Source organism: Cheilinus undulatus, linkage group 15 (genome assembly GCF_018320785.1).
Source record: "Cheilinus undulatus linkage group 15, ASM1832078v1, whole genome shotgun sequence".
Taxonomy (NCBI): Eukaryota; Metazoa; Chordata; class Actinopteri; order Labriformes; family Labridae; genus Cheilinus; species Cheilinus undulatus.
Window position 1 is genome coordinate 16,326,065 of NC_054879.1, and position 18,191 is coordinate 16,344,255.

The window sequence follows — 18,191 nt, forward strand, 5'->3', positions numbered from 1 at the left end:
TGCACAAAACTGATGGTACCCCTAGAAAAGACTGAAAATAATTTGACCATATGGACATGGTAACAAAGGTGTGTTCTGTAATAATATCACAGGTGTCTTCAAACTTGTAATGAGTCAGTCTGCCTATGTAAATGGTGAAAAGTAGCAACGGTGCAGTTTGGTATCATGGCGAGTACCACATTGAACATGGACCACAGAAAGCTAAGGAGACAGTTGTCCCAAATTCAAATACCATTACATATCTAAACAACTATGGTTGTTTTCCACAAAAACAACGGACTGAGGCAGGCAGAGACATGCTGGGAAAAATAAGTTTTATACCACTGAAAAGTGCAGCAAGTTTTTCAAAATATTTCTAGGCAACAAAGGAGTAACTAAGAAGTCCCAGGATTTAAGCACACAGTTATCGAAGGAAGCTTCCTTTAAAACAGTTAGAAAAAGGTTCACAAAACCTTCATTTAAAAATGTCCTTATTGTCAACCATGACAGGTTTCAGTTCACTCTACTGAAAACATATCAATAGAGATTTGTGGCATCATCAGCAAACAGAAAAATAATTGGATGCCACTGTGATTTTTCTCTTTTAGAGTGAAGGATCTCATGAGCTCAAAATTTTACCCTGAACCATGACTGATGTGATTCGTCTGGGAAAATAATCTCAATTACACAAGCCTTGAATAATTTTCCCATGCACCATGATGCTGACGGTCTGTTAGGCTCTTCATATTGTTGTTTTGTTGATGAAATATGAGCTCAGTTTCTGCTGGTTTCTAACTCGCAAACCTGCAGAAGACTTCTAGGAAACGAGGCCTGAGGGCTGACTGTTGTAGTTGACATTAAAGCTACATTAAATGCATAAATGATAGAAGGCTGTCCTCTTTAAGGTTGTGTTTGTATGCCTTTAATGTTCAGTGTTCAGTAGACTGCATTAAAGACACCATCAGGGGAATTACTGAGTGTTTTAACTGGGGAAATAAATGGATTAAAAGCTGAATTACACTCTCAGGTCCCTGCGGGGTTAATGCACACACACACTGCACACACCATCATGTAGTACATATATGCTTTCCTCAACATTTGCTCTCTCTACCCTTGGAGGCATTCGTGCACCCAACATTAAAGAAATGTGTGCAATAATTAAAGTCAGGAAATCAGGGCAAACCATGACGATCTACGATAAATCACTGATATAAACATGACAGCACATGGACAAATTCACACACATGAATATTTTCATGAAATATTGATCAGGTAAGACAGCGAGAGCAGCAGCTCTGTAAGTTTGTGCTCTGAATGTTAAAGTCTGCATGTTCACAGTAACAGTAAAAACATGCTCTGTAAATATTACATGTTTGTTACATTTTTACCAGTTTGAAATTATGTAAGAAGAAAAAACAGTTGGTTTTGTTGGAAGGTTTTGGTAAATGTTAAAACGTTATGGAGATAGAGTAAATGAAAATTCATCAGAGGATGGATGGCTGGCCGGCTGGCTGGATGGACGGATGGACAGCAGTCTGGTGGACTGGCATGACAGCTGGCTGGCAGCCTGGATAGATGGATGGATGGATGGATGGATGGACAGCAGTCTGTTGGGCTGGCATGACAGCTGACTGGCAGCCTGTATAGATGGATGGATGGATGGATGGATGGATGGAGATCTACTGGCCACTCTTTTTAAACAATTAATCAATTAGGTGTAATTAAATAATCATGGCTTATTAAATACTTCGACAGGCTGTTTAAAAAGAGAGTTGGTGCATAACTGATCCACAGTGTTGCTCATTTTAAACCTCAATTTGTCCTGTATTTAACCATGGAAATGTTTCCTGTGCTTCCTACAGGCACACTGCAAATCCACAGATATTTTCCTAGATTATGAGTCTGTCATGCTAGAATTTAATATTTGGTTATTTAACTATTTTGTATTCAAGACAAACAAGACTTCGGTTCGAACACACCTTTAGCAGATATACACCAGTTGCAGTGGAGAACTTCTCTCTTATGATACTGAGTCAAACTATCCCAGCACACAGCTACCTGTGAACGTTTGACAGCAGCCCTGACACAGTGAGCAGTAGGTCTACTTGGTTGGGCTGGTTTCATTTATGATGCTTAGTTTAAAAAAAATGTCAGGTTACTTTCATTTACTTGCCCCAGTGTCTGGTAAGTTGAGCAAATTCACCTGACACTGCTCCAAGATGCTGGCATCTGGCTGGTTGCAGGTGCTAATTCCCCACCCTGATGCCTACCAGTGTTTAGTTTACTGTTGTGGTAAGCTGAGAAAGGACTTTGTATATCTCCATTTTCCATTTCTTTTGGAGTTCCCACCACAGATTAAAAAAAAAAAAAAAACTGATGCATCCAACATGTTCTGCCTCCACCTTCACATATTTTTCCAAATCAACCTGCTATGAAAACCTGCAAAGGAAGGCATCTACATGTATTTGTTAGTTAATACCTAAAGCTCAAAATTATAAAATAGGATTTGAATGTACACTAGCATGAGTTCTTATAATACTAACAATCAAATTAACTTGTGATATAACATAAAATGACCAGTTTTTCACTGCAGCTAATGTTCTGTTAAGAACCCCCTGCTCCACTGCTTACCTTCTCACAGATTTTATCTTAGTAACAAATGTCAGTGGGATTATGAATCAGATTTTCTTACTGTGGAACAGAACCCGGAAGCTCTGGTTTCATTTCATCTCTCTATAACTTAACCCTGCACATAAAGTTGACCCTTTCACACCTCTACTGGGCTCTGCGTGTTATATGAGACACCGACCAGACCATTCATACGTTCATAAACTTTTAACAAGCTTCATGCACAGGTGATAGGGAGGCCACAGAGGCAGAGACATTCCTGCTGAATGAATACATCCACAGTTAAACGTCAGGACATCTCGGTTAATGCCATGGGGTCAGATGTGGGCCTAATACTGGCGATGATATACGAGATCTGTCTAGACTGCCAGTGCAACCGCAAGATAACACTGATTCAGCCATGTTTTACTCTTTAAATGATCATGTGATTTATTTTTTACTTATAATAATTGAAGTCTGATGGTCTGGCGTTTATTAGAAGGTATTTCTCACTAATATATTTGATTTCTGATGCTGGAAATGCCTCGTACTAAAGATAGTTCTTAAGTAACTTATTAGAGCATTTTCCCACCCATAGTTAATTTGCTCTGGTTTGATTCATGGACCAGTTTTACTGTAAGAATGGTCTTCGCTCATATCGGGACATTTGCAAGCAAACCTAAATGTGCAAGGTAAATTCTCTCCCATTGGTTGAAATGTCTACTGGGAAAAATCCCCAAATTCAACATTGACTCCTGCCTGGCTGTGGCTGCTCCAAAGAGACTTTCAGAATGGACCGATGCCTACATGGATGAATGTTGGCTACTGTAATGTTGGCATTTATCACTGCAGGCAAATAGAGCTTTACAGTTGTCAGTGTTTTCACCATGGACAGTCAGTTTGCTGCTTGGTAACTAGTTTGTTGGTTGTCTTGTAATAGATCATGTAGAGGAAGATCTAACTGTTAACAGCTGAAAGAGGGGAAACCACCACCTACTTTTTCCTCCCTGCACTGTGAATGTTTACATGTTTTGTTCAGTATAAACATGAAAACATATAATTTTTTGTGTGGTATTGTTTAAGCAGACTGTGTTTGTCTATTGTTGTGACTTAGATGAAAATCAGAGCACATTTTATGACCAATTTATGCAGAAATCCAAGAAATCCCAAGGGTTCACATACTTTTTCTTGCAACTGTACCACAGCAGAGTCAGACATACTTCTACCAATAAACCAGCCTTCCCCCAGACTCTGTATACTGTTACAGAGACAGAATAAATGGAATAACCTAATCAAGCTATAAATGTAGCTTGATTTAACTGGGTAACTAGAATTTGTCTTAATTCTCCTGCAGAGGTATTCAACCTAAACCAATCTGCCTATGGTCAATCCATCAGTCAATCTTTGTTTGTACAGTGTCAATTCATAGTCAACATTATCACAAGACACTTTATAAAGAGGGCAGGTTTGCACCGTACTCTCTGTTGTGGTCTGTTATAATAGATTGGCGGTAATCACTATTATTATGATAAAGAGTATAATGAATTTTAAAAAATAAAACTATTCTAGTATTGATTATAGAAGTTAGAATGATGTTGAAAGATGAAGCAATGATCACTAGCATTAGCAAAAATAATGGCGTGGCTGTGGGGGGTTTGAAACTGGATGAGAAAAAAAAAGTAAGGCTTTCAAAATAAAGTATAATTCAGCCTTGGCTTAGGGTGTAGTAAGAGACTAGGATTAAAAATAGATGCAACACCATCACCATGACCAGTGTCTCGTGGTATGTCAGTATTAATATAACTGGGAGGAGTAAAATCATCTAAACTTACATGTTCATCTTGCTGTAGCCAGGTTTCTGTTAACAAAATAAGTCAATATGATTTTATGATATAAGCTCATTGAATATCCACAGACCAAAAAAAAGCAATGAAGAAACAAGACACTAGACTGATTGTTAAAACCCAAAACACACTAGCGTGGAAAGTTATATGATGCATCTCAAGTGCCACCTCAGCAAACTGGCAGCAGCAAACTCCTCACCAGCCACTGCTAGCCCAGGTGCTTGACACAGAAGCAAGAGCCCACATGTGGCTCAACTCCCCACCTCACAGGTAAGTTATAAAAAAAAAAAATGATCAAAGCAGTGGCACTTCAATGGTGGCTGAGGCTCTCTCTTCTAAACCTAGAATGGAAGATGGCATGAAATGTCTTCTTCTGCACTCTCAAACAGTGCTGCTACTACAGTAGCCAAGATGGACAACAGCACAGCGCACTCAGGCACGTCTGACCTTTGCTGGCTTTGTACAGTACATTGAAAATAATAACCATTTTGACACACGTGATGGTGTATATTGGGCTTAACTGTGCTTTGACTTGGAGTTTTCACACCTGTAGTTTGTTTGCTCTGGCCTTTTTGCATATTTATCTCAAACAAACTTAAATATGTGAAGCATGAGGAAAAATTCTCTCTAATTAGTTGGAGTTTCTACCAGGAGAAATCCTGTAAGATAAGACTTATTATTTGGCTCCTGCCTGTCTGTGGCTGCTCCAGAGATGTTTTCAGATAACCACACTGATGATGATGTCTGTCATTGTTTTTGTGCTATTTGCATTCATCATTGCAGGCAAAAGGTACAGTTATTAGTGGAACAGTGAATGGCAGATGGACCTGAGCTTGCATATAGCTTTTCTAGTTGTCTGACAACTTGAAGCACATTTTACACCACAGGTCACACTTACCAATTCAAATTTGAATGAGGGTAGGAATAAACATGCCATTAATATTATGTTTAAATGTACACAAACAGGCCAAGTGTCTTTTTTGTCATTGTACATACCTATTCTATCTAACAAGCAGCTGTAGTGTTGGATTATTCTTTCCAGTCTACTGGTTTTCATGCTTGAATGGCTTAAAATACAGTGGAGTGATGGTAAACTGCAGTACAAAGCACTGTTTATTTCAATGATAGTTAAATGCTTGTTTATAGTTTAAACATCCCTCAGACGTATAATCCCTGATGGTGACAATGAAGCCGATAACAACCAAGATGTAAGCAATTTGTTTTGATTGTTCCACTTCATCTAGCAGGTTTGCAATGTGAGAAAATGTACCTGGCTTAATTAAGCTGAATATAATTGGAAGTTTGTCATTAAAATTCAAAACTTCATTATTAATGCAGAGTGATTACAAGTGAAGTTAATTAACTGCAGATCTGTGCCGAGATGGAGCTACAGGTGTTTAGTGGGCGAGTAAATAGGAGATGAAATACGCTCGGCTGACATCAAGGAGGAATTTTAATTAAAGAAATTATTTTCTTGTTCTCAAAATAAACTTGGAGTGAACTCATGAGCACAGTTACAGGAGTTACATGATTTTCAGCAGCCAAGAAATTGACTCAAACTTTCCTCCTCTTCCATTCAGCTTGTTTCAAATTTACCTTAAAGCATACAAATACCCCGTTGTTTCTTTGTCCTTTCAGCCCAGCGTGGGCTCACTGCCTTCACACTCAGAGAGGTCTGTTTCTAGTTGCTGCAGTTTTTCCTCGTTCCAGAGCCTTCCAGCCAATGCTGATGAACCTTGATGCCATTAGCGTTGATTTCATGTGACAGCGATGAAACCGGATAATGAAAATCAATAAGGCAAGCTTCTCTAAGCCTGCAATTGTCAAGTTTTATAAATCCTTTTCTTGGCTTGGGTTGGCCTTTGTTTTAGCTGCTACTACACACACATGTATGCACATCAAGGATCCACATGCAGGAAAGGGAATGTACGAAAAAAACACCCTCACTAGCATGCTGTTGGAATAGATATAACCATGTGGACTGAAAAAAAGGACAACATATCTAAACACAGGTTCAATCTGATAAAAGCAGATGCCAGTTATTTCCTTTTATCCAGGGTTTAAACGACTTTAAGTCCTGATTTTTTTCTACCGTTTTGATATCCTTGCAACTTATGTATGCTTATAACACTTAAAGTTAGTGCCATTATGTTTGCTTTAATTCAGACAAGTGGAAGTCATATTTAGCTGAAAGTATCAGATGAAACCTGTGCATGTGAAACAAGCTCAGCAGAAGTTGATGCATCTCTTTACCTTGCCCATTACATCATTAGTTCCCAATCTGGGGTCTAGACAAGCCAGAGACTTCAGGGGAGTTTTCTGCTCAGAGGTTGTCAAAATCTGATTTATTTCATATTTATTTTAATATATCAATCAGTAACTTTGTAAGGGGCGGGCTGACGCTTGTCTGAGCGAGCATCAGCAACATAATCAGTGTGATTTTGTGATTCCTATTATAGTGCAGAGTAGATTGGCACAATGTTTTACAACTGCTGCTCTATCCCTTTTTTCCTCTCCATCACTTCCACTGAGATGGTTGAGGAACAAGGAAAGAGGGAGATGACAAAACATCAGGAGTGTCAGAAAGGACTATTTCCTTGATTTTCTTTCACTTTCCTCACCCAACAGTTTGTTTGCTTAGTATATTAAGTGAAGAGAGTTGTGTCAAATGAATGATTGAAGCTAGGGATGTCCGATATTATCGGCCGATAATAGAATAAAAATGTATTATCGGAAATTATCGGTATCAGATTTTCATTAAAAAAAAAAAATAAATAAATCTTTCAAAAAACTTTTACCCTGAGTTTAGATCAGCCAACATTTTTTACTCCTTTGTTTACAATTACTAGTACTACTCTAGTCTGGACTGAAGTTGTTTGCCTTCAATGTTTTTGTTGTAGTTTTGCCATTTGTGAAGAAGTCAAAACTAAGTATTTTGCCCTAGTTGTAGTGGCTGGGTATTGTCAGGATTATCTCAGGGAGAGCATGATCCAAGCTGTTGTTTGAAGCATGTAGAAAAATAAGAAAAAAGAAGCACTTGTCTTTTATAATAAATATGGCAGTGCCATGTTGGCACTTTTCTCCTTGACTTAAGTTGAGGTTGTTTCTCATTTTTGCACAGGGAAATCAAATGTTTGCATTTGAAAGCCTTCTTGTTACAGTTATGAATGCATCCAGTGGGGCATCACAATAAAGTGACTAAATTAGGCATAATGTGTTAATTTCACAACAGGGTATATGTGATGTTGTTACCTTACATTAGTTTTGGTGGAAAAAACCCCGCATATTATCGGTATCGGTTTATATCGGTACCGGAATTAAGAGTTGGACAATATTGGTTATCAGTTATCGGTAAAAAAGCCAATATCGGACATCCCTAACTGAAGCTCATGTCAGCATGAAGACAAAGCTGTTTGCCTCAATGCTGCTAAAGGATCGCTGATCCAAAGGACCACACCTCTATGTGTCTACTCTTAAAGAAAAGCAACATGTCATACCATTTACAAAAGGAAAATTGAAATTCACAGGGCAGAGAATACATGTTTTACACATACTATGTAGACAGCAAGAATGTGATGCTGTGCAACACAATACTTGTATGTTGTGGTGCTTTTCCCCCCTTTTCTGAACCAAACAATGAACGACAAATGTGAGCACTTGAGGCAATCTCAATGCAGAGAGATGTCAAGGTGAGATTCTACAACCAGCGGTAATACCATAACTCAGCAGTCTGAGACTGAACTCTATCCTCCAAGATGGCAACACTTGTCCCCACAGAGCGGAGTTTATCAGAGACTACCACCAGAATTTGGGAGTGGAGAGGATGGAATGGCCAGCCAGCAGTCCTGACGTCAACCCCACTGAACACCTGTGGATCAGCTTAGGCATGCCGTTTGTGGCATAGTGACCAACACAATTGTGAATGGGTTTTCTGTGGTAATGGTGCACTGGAAGTGCATGTAGTTGCGTTGCAAAAAAAGTAAACATGGCGTTTTCTATTTCTATTCAGTACTTTCTAGACTTGAATACAGCAAAGTCATGTCTGCTTCGTTTCTGTTTGGATGTTTTTAAGTATGTATATGAAAATCAAGCATAGCCTCCCTGCATGTCTTGTCTGCCGCACAGAGGGCATATTAAATAGTTTATCCAATCAATGCAGCCCTACTGATAAGGCAGCTTTGAAGTGAAACACTGCTACACAACATTATGTTAGATATGTATGTAAAAGACAGACATTTCAGGCTTTTTCTTTGGTACTTTTTTTAATTTCTCTTAATTCTCTTTTTTTAGACGAGGGCACTAATCAAATGTAATTCCAGCACTTTTCATTCCACCACATTTCCCTGATCTAGCCCCGTACTCCCCTGAGGCTCTTTTGTTCGCCTCTTTTTGTATTACATTCACAGACACAGATCAATTCTCCTTCCCTCTCTGGCTCCAAGTCAGATAAATTGCATTTACCTGCTTCACAAATGCTTCAAATAGAAAAGAAAGGAGGAAAATGAGAAAACTGGGAAACAAGATTCCCACGTTAGGAAACTAGAAATACGACAAGCCTCACTACATCTCAGCGCCGCAGAGTGTACCGTGTTGATTGTTTGTGGATTGAAGATGGGGTGGAGGCACTCCCACACAATAGGCCTTGATTCAATTGCTGAATATTCGTCTTTCTCTCTCTTACACACAAAGAGGAAATCAACCGACTTTCTCCCGGAGATTCAAAGAGGTGCTTTTGATCATGAAATCACACTTGACCTTTTCTCTCTCTCTCTCTCTCTCTCTCTCTTTCCTCGCTCTCTTTTTTTTCCCCTGAATCTTCAGTCGAATGCTGCAGCTTTGAGGGACAGTGGGATAGAGCTTTTTTTTTTCTTTTCTTTCAGCTCTTCCACAAAGAAAGGAAAAAAAAAACTTTTGGCAGATGCTGCAGCTCTTGGGAACAGAAGGACAAGATGAGGGGCGATGTTTGTTCATCGTACAGAGAGAAATGTGCGTGTGTGATCATGACGAGGCGAGTGATGATAGCCTGCGTTTTCAGCACAGGGCCCCACGTCCTTGGAGGCCCCCACTGACTCATGAATATCTGGCCTGGCAGCTGACAGTGATTGGCTATTGTTGCAAGAAGAGTGGCCTTGTCTGTGCTCATCGCCCGCACTCTGGACAACATACAACAGTAGCCTCTCATCCCACCTCTGACAGCAGAAAAGATGGTTCTGTAGCCACATGGAACAAATAGCAATATGGCTGTAATTGTGTGCAGAGGGCCAGTATTAGTGTAATTGGGGACAATACCTTGGCTATCTACTTCGTCCTTGGGAAAGGCTATTTTTTTCCAAGGTTAAAACCCCTTTAGCACAGCACTGACAACATGTTCAGTAAAGAAAACTAAAAAAAAAAAAAAAAAAAAAAGAAGCATAACCAGTTTGTGCATTCTCTGATATCAGTTAAGTGTTATTGGAATTTAAAAAAAAATGCAATTTAAATATTTAAAAAAAGCTTTTCCTGTTACTTTGAAGCCTTTGGCAGTGTTATTTAGCTCAGATGCAAATTAGCTCAGGCTAAAAATGCTTAACCTAAGGTGACTGGACAAATGTTCTGTCTGTCACATTCATTACAGGCCAATCAGAGCGGGAAGACAGAATGAGGTAGCAGGCATGCGCAGCTCCACCAGTGTGACTCTTTGGTCTTTAAAGAAATTTGGTTCTGTTGCCTGGTGGCATTCGCCACTTTCAGGGGTTTGCTTTTGTGGCTTCCTTGGGTTGGCTTACTAAACGTTCATGGGTGGGCCTTATTTTGTTAACAGTTGCAGCCAGACAGCTGAGGACAATCCACTGCCATCCATTAAAAGGCATAAAATAGGCAATGTTGCGAGTATTTTAAATTAATACAGAGATGTTAGACGGTTTGTATATTTTTTAAAGGTTTTGTTAGAATATGTTTGTGTATTTTGCAGTTTTATTTCATGTACATGTGAGATACAGTTCTTGTCTAACATGGCAAACACTGAAGGCTTATTATCTTTACTTGCAGTTTTCACCATTATGTTAATGTGGACTGTTTACAGTTAGTGAGAGAAACCTTACGACTTCATCTTCATTGACATTGGTTTAACTTGGTGTTTGTTCAAGAGTTTCTACACACTGGATGAAAGCACTACAGTGTTCCAGTGTTGATAGAAATGCCCCTACATTATACTTTGACCGGACTGCAACGTCAAAGCTCATCTTCAAAATCCAAGCCCGATTTTGAGCATCTGGAACAACAAAAGTCTTGAAGACTGAGCACACATATTTCAGATTGTAGCTTTTACAGTTTTATAGAACATCATAGAATCAGGCCAGAGAATAATGCTTTAACCAAAATGTAAGGACTTTTTTATGGAATAAAACTAGACTAAAATGTTTTGGGGTTTTCACTGACTAAAAGTAGACTAAAATTACAAAGGGTGAAAATGACTGAAACATGACTAAAACTAAAAGGCATTTAAGACAAAAAAAAAAAAAAAAAAAACTTTAAAAATTAACACTGCTCCTATGTTGTCTTGTCTGTGCTCTTAGGGTCATTGTCATATTAGAAGGTGAACCTTCAGCCCAATCTGAGGTCCTGAGCGCTGTAAAAAAAAAGGTTTTCATTAAGGATATCTCTGTACTTTGCACCGTCCCAACAACCCTGACCAGTCGTCCAGTCCATGCTGCTGAAAAACACCCCCACAGTATGATGCTGCCACCACCATGTTTCACTGTTGAGATGGTATTAGAAGGATGATGGCAGTGTCTGCTGCCTAGACATAACATTTAGAATTGAGGCCAAACAGTTCAAGCTTGAATTCTGAGAGCAGAAAATCTTGTATCTCACAGTCTGACAGTGCTTCAGGTGCCTTTTTGCAAGCCAGTGATGGTTGTCCATCTGGAACTTTGTCCCATTACCACAAATGATATCTGAAGCTCAGTCAAAGTGACCCTCAGGTTCTTGGACACCTCTCTTGCTAAGTCTTCTCCTCAGATTTCTCAGTTTGGTTGTACAACAAGCTCTTGGAAGAGTCCTGGTTGTGAAACTTCTCTCACAATCCTGTCTCTAATCTCTACAGGCAGTTCCTTTTACCTCATGGCTGGGTTTTTGCTCTGAAATGGATCACTAGCTGTGCCTTTCCAAGTCCAATCAACAGTTGGACTCCAGTCAAGGTGTAGAAACATCTCAGGTGGGATTGAGAGAATGGGAGGACATGAGCTATATTTCAAGTGTTGTTTGAAAGGGTCTTAATACTTATGTCAATGTGATATTTAAGTTTTTTCTTTCTCAATTAATTTGAAAATTGTTTTCACTCAGTCACAGTAGGGTACAAAAAAACTGAATTCAGTAGTTGTAGCATCAGCAACAACTGAAAAAGTGACAGTGTTCTGAATACTTTCCGAATGCACTGCAACCCCAAAAAATGACCACAGAATCCATGTTGGCCAAATAAAAAGCCTAATCAGAGCACAAGAAGAACTTCGGGCAGCTCACAAATGCCTGACTTTTTCTCCCTATTTAATCAATTTCCTTTGTAACTTGAGTTTTCTTCTCTACACAATGACAAGCCCAGCAATGAATCTGCAGCTTTGCAATCATCAATCAGTCACTATCAGCTCACCTCTCAGATCCGCAGAGACTGGATACAAACAGATAGTAACAAGTAGCGAGGATCAAGAACAGATAAAATGGGCCAAACACTTTCCATTCCTAAACTGATCTTCACTCACTGCTAAGATGCTGCCACAGATATTTCTCATTTTTCGACATTTTCTGAAACTTTCCTCCTTTTGGCAGCTGAATTGCCTTGTTATTTTTGCCAACATCTGGAGGCGTGTTCTCCCGTTGCATGCATATAAAATATTAGTCATGTAAACTCATCTTGCTGAGAGCACTTTGACTAGTATGTGTAAAAACTGAAGGGCGTATATTCTGCTTGCCAAGCCCATTAGACGTGGCTTCAGAGACTGACACTGTAAAACTTTGCGTGGGATTGCTTAAAAGCTACAGTGTTAAAAAAGATGTTTCTTTCCCTTGTCAAATGGCAAATAAAGTCCAGTTAATCTCCGTAAAGCCTTGCTCCAGCCAAATGGAAACATGTATAAACAAATCAATGACAAATGGCCTCGATGTTTCTAAGAAATTAAATTTCAGACCACAAACGCTTTTCCTTTCAAAAATCAAGAGCCAGCCAGCTCATCACTCTTCAGACATCAACCCCTAGACATTTGATGTTATTTTTCTGCCCCATTTCTCCATCACAGCTCTGAAACTACGTTAAACAGTGATGCTTTAACATAAACACTGCCTCCTGTTTTGGAAAGGAAATGTATCTCTGTCTGCACCCAAAGGCCAAATATTCAAACAAATATCCAAGAGCAGTCTGGTACCAGCCGGCGTGGGAAAAATGTTTTATTGAAATTGTACTGGCTCAAGAGGATTTACAGTGTGAACATGACAGAAACAGCCACGTTAGCTGCTCCCTTAAGCTGTGGTCCAACAATGAGCTAAATCCCCCAGCGTTTTTTATCATACCAAATCCTGTTTTGGATATTATTTACTGCTGCATGCTTTGGCCATCATAGCGTCATGTTTCTAGGGTCTGCATTTTGTCCAGTCCACTTTGCTCCAGACTAGACTATTGGAAAAAATATCAGGACATTTACCAGAGATATTCAAGGTCCCTAGACGATGTATTTTTGGACAGCGATGCCTCATGACTTTGGTGATCCAATGACTTTCCTCTTAGAGTCACTGGCAGGTCAGTATTTTAAAGAGCTCCAGGCTATGGACACCTCAGGAATTTTCCCTCAGGATGAAGGATCCCTGGAAAGACACCAGGGTCTAAAATAATTCCCAGACATCATGTGCTCCCAAAATGAGGATGCAGTTACTGGTAGTTCTCAGTGAAAGTACAGGAACATCTGAATATGATCTGATTTTTTGGCTACGGAGCATTGCAGACTAGTATTTCCAGTAGCTGCACAACAACCCTGATAGATTTAAAACATCCAATGTAAAATCAGTGCATGGGCTGTCTAATGTATATAACTCTGCAGCATTGAAAGATTCCATTGTATAGCACAGAAGCAAGTTGTGTTACAGTGAGGGTGTTTCCTGTCCAAAAAGATGTTCCTCAAGCTTCAATATGTAATCTCTGCAGTAATAACTGCAACTGAGGATGAAAGAAAGCCTGACAAGGGCCCCATAGAAAGGACAGCTGACATGACTGGTCATGCCATGGATATTTTTGCATAGTACCAGGGGCATGGAAATAAATCTGAAAAGTGATGCCTTATGCGCCCTGTGGCATCCGGGCGTCAGTATTGATTTGCTGGTACTTGTGTCATCCAGCCAATCAGAAAGATGGGAGGGACATTAGGTAATATCATGGCGAGTGAAAACTGAACCAGAGGGTAGATGCACTTTGTAATAGTCTCGCACTTTATGATTGATTAATTTTATTGATTATCAGAAAAATGTCATTACCAATAATCAGCCAAGTATCGGCCTAAATAATCACCCAGATAGATTATCAGTTGACCCCCAGTGTGTATATATTATATATCTTTGTAAATATATAGCTGTATGTTTTACTCTAGTGGAGTTTTAACTCAGATATTCTCAAACAATGTCAAACTCAGAGATATCCATGAAATTCAAGAAATTTAACTGGACCTCTTCAGCCCCATTAGACATCAAAGTCACCACTCCAAAAGGGCTATTTGCTAAAGTAAACCCTGTTTTAATTTCTTTAATAAATTTCTCATAATCAGGGTGAAAAGCTGTTAAAGTAGCCTTCCTGGTTTGTGCTGTAAGCAGGGCCAGAATATGTTGCGAGTAGCTCCAGGAAGAACTAGGAAGGCAACTTTTAACAGTTTTTCTGCCTCATTAGGGGAACCATAAACCGTGTAAAACTCCTGAGAGATGGAAGCGGGATGCTTAGAGCTGCTGTCCCTGTCATCAACCAGTGGAAAGTCCTGTGATAGGGGAAAAAAATAAAAAAATAATTTTTATTTAACCTTTATTTAACCTCAAAGAAAAAAATAATTGAGATTAAAAATGTCTTTTTCAAGAGCATCCTGGCCAGGACAGGCAACAGCATAGTCAGAGTTACAGAGAAAACAACAAGTAGTCATACAAATAAAATGGCAAACACCAGTATGTTGAGGAAAAAAAAAATTCTTAGGAAGACAAACTACATTGAAATAAAAATGCAGACAAAAATGTTTCAAATCTAACAGATAAAAGAAAATCTTACTCCAACCAGTCTAAATCGACAGTTATGAATTATCCTTTTGTTGACCCACAGAGCATGGAAGGCATGAATTCAAACAAATGAATAAGACCTGCCAATGCATTTGTTAGCCATGTGGGGCTATGATAAAAAAAATTGAAATGAACTGTTTTGGGAGCAAGATTTAGTTTCAACACTAATTTCTTGCACAGCGTTTTCTACAATTGCGATACAATGTTTCTATTCTACTTTCTTTTAATTCTATTCGTGATGATACAGTCAGTAATCAACACTATGGGCTGTAATGTTCCTGTTCTTGCTTGCTAGAATGATGTAAGCTGTCTGGTGATAGTTAATGCTGCTTTTTTCAAAGCTGTTTACACCAAAATATAAAAGAAGCAACATTTATATAAAAAAGCCCATATCCTGGTGTTTAGTTTGAATCCATAATTGCATTCATTTGGTGACATCCCACCTCTTAATGTAGTAAATGGCTCTCAAAGACATAATGGATGGATGATGTTTTACCGCTGCACCCACATTAGGAACAATTTATACCCCAAAACCAGACAGAAAAGTAGACAACCAAGGTGTGGCTTAATAAACAGGCATTGATGTCGTCTGTGTGCAACCATTTCCTGTACATCTACTGGTTTCATAAGAGAGAGAGAGATTAAATATTTAAACTTTTCAGGGTGCTGGATAGGCATATTTTATATATTTACCAAAATAACGTTAATCATAGCAGACATAACTTGCCCAAGGGAGCTCAAATGTTGCATCTAAATGTGACCAGTTCAATTAACCTCATTGCTTGCTTGTGCATCATCAAATGTCTGTAATAATTGGCAACATTTCTGCAATATCACATTCAGATTTCCCTCTAGGAGTCCAAAAGCAGCATTTCCAGCGTGACCTTCAGTTAATAATTGGGCTTTTTTATACGTTTGTCTACACTGGAGGTTGAGCTGGATGGATATTTGTTATTATGCTTTTATTCCAGACCACCAAACAATGAAATGCATCTGTGTACCTGTTTTCTGCAGCTGTCTTTTTCTGCTAATATTTGGTGGTTTATGCACTGGAGGACAGAGTCATGGCGCCAGAGGCTCTTTTTGACCTGAAGCACTTGGCCGCAGGCTGTGTGGTCAAGAACTCCTCAAAGATTTTCAACTCTTCAGATGACGGCAAAGCCACTGACAAGAGGTCTAAGTGAAGCTTTTAAGAGTCATTTTCATTTTCCAACCCTGTAGGTTGCATTATTGATCTATACTTTCTGAAAATACTTTGCTGGGTAACAAAAAAAAAACAAACATACAGTATATATAACACAGCAAACACAGGAAAAAAGTAAATTAATATTGGATGATTGATTTTGTAGTTTGAGCTGGCAAGCTAAAACATAAAGCAAAATAAACCTCCAGATACAAAAAACCCTACTGTCAGTAACATAGGGTTGAATGCTGAGAGGGAAGTCAGGCAGAAAGTAAGTGAACAAACTTGAAGAAGGTTGGGCTTTATAGACATCCTTTTCCCTTCTCAGTCTTCTCTTGCCCTCATTCTTAGAGTTGACACCTTTGTGAAGTTTTTGACTGCTAAAGCCAATGAATACTTCAGATCATAAAGAGCCTCTGTCATTCAGCTGCTTCCTATAGTGATCAAACTACAAAATTAAAGGAGTCTTACATCTGCAGTATATTGTTTTGCTTGTCCAGGAAAAGTCAGCTTTTATAACATAGCTCTGTTTACCAGATTTGGCATACCACTGACACAAGATTAGGGCATAAAGAATGACGCATGCCAGGTAAGAGCAGCAAGATTGGTGCAGAGTAATCACCCACAATATGCACCATTTTAGCACCTTATCCACCAAAGTATTGCATTAAATTTTGCCATCATTAACATGCCTAGAAAGTTTGGCAGCTGAGTGCAATTTGCACCTAAGATTGTAAGTGAGCATGTGGAAAATCAGAAGGCAAAACTGTTCAATAGCACCAGCATTTGCTTTTTGCTTGCCAATAATGTATTTTCTTTTTCAAACTCGTGTTTTGTTTTAAAGTGGCTCATGCCCAGGTCCTAGGTTTCAGGGTCCATGGTTGATAACAAAAGGCTTATCTTAGGGTACGCAGTAATAACTTAGAGGGTCAATTCAATACCTGGGTGTATCTGGCGTTAAACTACACCACTTTTACTGCCTTTGGCAACAAAAGTTGGCCTTTGTTAATTAGTTGCTACTACCACTAAGGAGTTTTTACATACGAGTGGAAAAATTTTGCACCAATTTTGGAATATTTCCTCATTTAAATGCATGCAAATTGGAAAGGGGCACCTAGGGGTCTGCTTGCTTGCTTGGCTGAGCAGTTTGTGCAAAATTTGCATCAATTTCCTCTTTGTACTTGCGCAGGGAAACAGATCTCTTTTTTGCCATTTGCACAGGTTTGGGATGTGCAAAAGCAATGCATGAATCATTCGGCAGGCCGATATTTCAAAAATTTCATTTTAGCTGGTTATAAAATCGAAATAAGTTCAGACTTAAAAGTTAAGGCCGTAACTCTTTATAATTTAAGAAATATAGGCGTACAAAGAAAAGACGTACATTGGGTCAGGTGGTCCTGCCTAAAAAATCACAAACTTATTGACACATATAGCTGCTATTCACAGCTGGTAAGGGATGAGGATTTCAGCGGATTTTTTGGTTGTAAGTAGCAACAATTTTCTCTTCTTCTGATCCCGATATCATGCCAATAATGTCATGCATCAATATACTATGTTGTCCTTTTGCAGAGAGTCCAATCCAGAAATCTCCTCTGAAAGACAGAAACAATCTAGGACCGTGATTCTCAACTGGTGGGTTAAGACCCAAAAGTGGGTTGTAAAGCCATTTTTAGTGGGAAAAAAATCGATGACAGGCTCTTATTTTGAAGTATATATTGTATGTATCCATCCCCTTTTACCAGTATATTTTTTGGTCCATTTCAAGTCAAACCGCCATATTTTAATTAAAAAGATATTTATCGGTCCTGACGTTAGACCATTTGAGAACAGCTGATCTAGGAGAACATTGGAACTGATTTATGTAAAATGGATGCTCAAAACACGACAATACTTTTTGGTTTTATGAAAATGGGACATGCACCTCAGAACCTTAGATATTTAAACAAACATGAACATGCACACATGGTAATTAAAAAATCAGTGCCACCTAATGCAGGACTCACATGAACAACAAAAGTAGATCCACAATCTGTCACTGACAATTGATATATTCCACGCTGAAGAGCACATTGTAAGTCTGAATGAGTTCATGGAGGTGGAGCTGCCCATGGTGCTGAAAGTGAGTGAACCATACCGTACTCATTAGTACCTGCTATAACTTGGTTATTAGTCACAACTTAATATGAATACTTCCATCCATAATCACCAAGAAACTGAGAGAAAAGAAATGTTTCTACGTAAAAGTTAATCTAATGGCACACAGAAGTTAGCAAAGAGAGACAGAGAAACTGAGTGTATTTACC